Source organism: Coptis chinensis, chromosome 8, assembly GCF_015680905.1.
Source record: "Coptis chinensis isolate HL-2020 chromosome 8, ASM1568090v1, whole genome shotgun sequence".
NCBI classification, from domain to species: Eukaryota; Viridiplantae; Streptophyta; class Magnoliopsida; order Ranunculales; family Ranunculaceae; genus Coptis; species Coptis chinensis.
In genome coordinates, this window is record NC_141463.1 from 64,438,158 (window position 1) to 64,442,508 (window position 4,351).

A 4,351-nucleotide genomic window follows, 5' to 3' on the forward strand; every position below is an offset into this window, starting at 1 on the left:
CTCCATCGCTAAAGGTGCCTTTGAGCGTGGCAAAAGATCTGTCGCAACGCACTAGATGGCGTTGCAAAGGCGTGGCTAAAAAGTGCGTCTCAAATACTCAAATGCAACTCCAAAGGTGGCGTGGCAAATGTTCCTAGTTTGTTGCGACGCCTGAGGGTGATGCTAATACACTAATTCCGTTGCTACTTCATTTATTAAAATTAAATTAATTGCAAATTTTTTTCAAACTATTTGCAGTGCATGGCGTCACAAAAGAGAGCTTGTAACAACTAGGATGGCGTTGCAAAAGTGATACCTTTAGCTACACAACTAGGCGTCGCAAAAGGCAACCTTTTGCAACACTATTTCAGTTGCGGAAAGTTTAAATATTTGCCTACATAGTGTGGGAAATTTAAATATTTAGCTAAACATTTGGCGTGGCAAAAGACGTCCAAAAATTTAGCCACACACCAAGCGTGGCAAAAGATGTCTACGTTACTGTAGAATCAAAGCTTTTAGCTACACCAAAATTGTTGCGAATGATATAAACTCCTGTGTTTTATTTGGGACGCATTTAGCATTGCAAATGGTGCAATTCATACATATACCTGTACATTTCCATTTACATAATCCTGCCCAAAATTTTTTTTTTAGAACACAGTAACCCTATAACAATTCACTACAAATCATAACAAAATGAATTTCATTACTAAATCATTCAATACAAAAGATCTTAAAGAATTCACATAACTATTTTTTGCGAAAAAACATCGTCTCACATAATCTTAACAACGTTCAACTAAATTTAGACGAATTATTCAAAACTAAAATTCCACAAATAATGTCTATAACATGCTAATTTGAACAGCATCCACTCGGAGCTTCTTCTTGATTCTACTACTTCTGGCGACCAATCGACCAATCTGGCACAACAAATTTAAAAAAAAAAAATCACGTAAGTAAATTTATTAGAAACATTAATAAACCTAATATACACTCAAGTTGGCAATGCATGTGAAACTATGCACCTCCTATATGCGTAAATTGGTGCCCATAGCCAAAAGCTTAGAAAGAACTTATCAAAGTTATAACTCGATCACATTCATGAAGGTACAGATCAAATAAGAAGACAAAAATAGTAAAAAACTAATAGATTTTGAACTAAATTGTACATGTAAATGCCAAACCATTAAAAAACCTCAGGTCATAAAGTTATCACCAATGAAACAATAAAATAAGCAAAGCTAAACATCAAGTAAATCAAGCAAACAAGCTAAACTACAAAAAGCAGTTCCAACAGATGGCAGAGTCAGATGTAAAGGTATCGACCAACCTATAATGAGATTTTTAACCCCCTAACTATGATTTAGGAGTCAAGAAGTCCTGCCTTCGGCTATTCCTTCTATCCCTTGTTACTGTTTAACAGGAGCGGAATATCCTTTGTCCTAACCTTTATCCTTCGGCTATTCCTTCTATCATTTGCAACTATTTTAAAAGTACCAAGTTCTACTCAAAGAAGTTTATCAGAAGAAAATTTACAATTTCATACCTCCGATGTCCCATGGCCAAAAGCGAGAATCGATATAGTGTTTCAAAAATAACGAGGAATCTATATGCTCATAGTTGTAGAGCTCCCCAAGAAACGATATATGTGCAATGCGTCTTTGCTGAAAAAACTATAATCGCTCAACTCTAAACCCAATCTAATCTCCTCCAGAACCTGAAATAATCATAACAATCTATAAGAAAGCTAGGACAAAGTGAAGGTATACACATAACAATGATCAACTGATATAACTGAAGAACTGCAATTAATCACGTTTGAATATCCCTATTTTAAATAGGAACACTTGATTGTCAAGTGAAAGCCTAACTATGAGTGAGTCTGCATGTTGTGGTGTGTGATTGTCAAATGTCTAGTAGCTCAACTAGTCATGGCCTTGGTGGTTGTATTACTAAGATTAAACATATAAACGGGAGAAAATCTACCAAAATACATTTATAAGATAAACCGAAACTTGTCACTAAATATTAAATAAAACAATATTAACTTTGAGCAACGAACTAAAGGTAGACAAGTTGCGGGGAGCAGTCATGGTTGATCCAGACTTAATTTGTTCACTTGAGAACTCTCAGTAATCAGTGGCCTAATGGATCTGTGGTCAGTTTTTAACACACCAGATGATGTTTCCACCCGGTGAGTAGATGGAGAATGGAGGGTCAGATACATCAATTATAGGCACACCATGACCTTGGGACTATTAACATACCACCAGCAGTCCCACAAGGAGCTGCTTGTGTCACTTCTCACCTACCTACGGCCACCACCCCTCAAGATGACATCTTGCCAGATTATGTCATCCATACCCTCTCCATACAGAGAAGAGTAGACCATGTCTGTGCCGGCTAGAAATCTATACTAAAAAGAACATAAACCTCCCCTCTATAGAGGTTCTTAGATCGTGGGGTCCCAACTGTCCCTTAGAAATCTAACAGTGATAAAAGAACAAAACTCACCCTCTATTTTTTAATATATTACAATACACTCACGGAGGTTACTGAAAGTACCCGGCCAGTAGAGTTGAGAACTCTACGACAGGAACTTACCAGGAAAGAATACAATTAAGCCCTTATCTTTTGGAACTACATCCATGACTGTAAAACTAGGGCTTGATGGAGACGCTGCGCGTTCTGCTTCAAGGTCACCCTCTTCATCCCTTCCTCCTTCAATAATGATGTGAAATCTTCAGCCCTAACAAAATTTCCAAACGAACCAATCGGGGCCTGATTCTCGTGGGTCAGGCGCTTTGCATCTTGTTCAAGGAAAGGTTCACTTCATTGAGGTATATGGATGATGAAAGCTGCTTGTTCCCACACTTCCTTCATATATAAGCAACCCTTCATAACCAAATGAGTAGCAAAAATTCAGAGCTAATGTCACAACAAAGAGAATACGAGGGTACATTTATAAAGAGCGGATGCATCGACCGGCATAAGCGGACAAATAAATTACCACTCATCCAAAGATCTTGCTAAGTTCCCTCTGCTTCCAAGCTGAAGTGTTCCACGCTTTTAATTTGCCCAGACATGCAATAGAGTTCATTCCATTATCAATAATTTATATGGGATAACACTACACAGGGGAAATATCAATGTCGGCGATGGATATGAAGTTAGAAATGAGATTTGAAGAGCACAAACAAGAAAGAGCATTTGACAAACAAATACTTCTATTGGGCACATACCACAAGAGTTAGGACTAAGGAAAAAAAAATCACAAAATAAGAATTATTAGTCACTTCATGACAAGGCTCTCATATTAGACTGAGAATTTGTCTCATTTATTATTGGAATCATACATCTCCTAATCTTGTTCTACCAAATTCGTCCTATTAGAACATTCATGTAATTAAACTTACCTTAAATAGTAGGCTTTGTATGCTGCTGGACCTTCTTTGAAGAGAACTGACAAGCCATTACGAATAAAAAATGTCCGTAACTAGATGAACAACCAACAGTCATAATCATAAGGTGAGTATCAACATAATTTACTCAACAAGTGCAGATAGAAAAAAACAAAATGATAAAACAAATCCCAAGACCTCAAGAATTCTAATCAGTATCTAAGCCAAGCAACAATTACATGCTTTTGCATCAAATCCCAACCCAAGTAATACACAAATTTTACAGATACACTTTCAAGAATTCTCAAAAGTCAAATATGAAGTCGTCACCAGGTTGTGAATGTTGTCCTTCCATTGTTGACCCAAGTACCGTTTTATTTTTCCCCACAATCATATGTTTTGCATTGAGTTTTATAGTTTTACACAAAGGCAGAGGACAAACATCACACCATCACCAGAAAGCAGGATAGACAGAAAAACACGGACTCAACATCCCCAGAGACCCAAAAAACAACACCACCACATGCTACAAATGCTAAGCAAAAATGTAAAGGAATATTAAAAGAAAGAAGAACCAACCTGAAGAATGAATGTTTTCGACTTTTATTCTCTAGTAGTAATTTCAGATTCTACACCTGTAAAATAAATTAAAAGAACCAACCAGAAAAATTAACCCAAAAAGAATCCAAAACTAAAACCAATTAACCCCGAAAAGAGTAGCAACCAAAAACTCGAAGCTTGGCCGGTTGATTGGCACTTAGTCCAATTGAAGTGAAAGTGTAGGGCGCTAAGAAATATATGCAATTGAATCTTTATTCTGATGGTTTTTCTTTTGGGTTTTATTTCCGTCCTTATGCTCAACCGCCCCGCCTTTTGCCTGGTGCTCATGACGCGCTACAGATAACGAGGCCACCTTCACAACCTATTATTGACAGAGAGTACAACGTAATATGAACACCAACAAAATT

General features: G+C 37.0%; 1 long non-coding RNA gene across 1 annotated transcript; it reads right to left on the minus strand.

Annotated features, from left to right (window-relative positions):
- Positions 1-665: 665 nt before the first annotated feature.
- LOC147482424 (uncharacterized) lies at positions 666-3,679 on the minus strand. Its single transcript, XR_015206963.1, has 2 exons — positions 3,399-3,679; positions 666-902 (listed from the first exon to the last, which is right to left on the minus strand). It is a non-coding gene; the product is annotated as an uncharacterized LOC147482424 (long non-coding RNA).
- Positions 3,680-4,351: the final 672 nt, after the last annotated feature.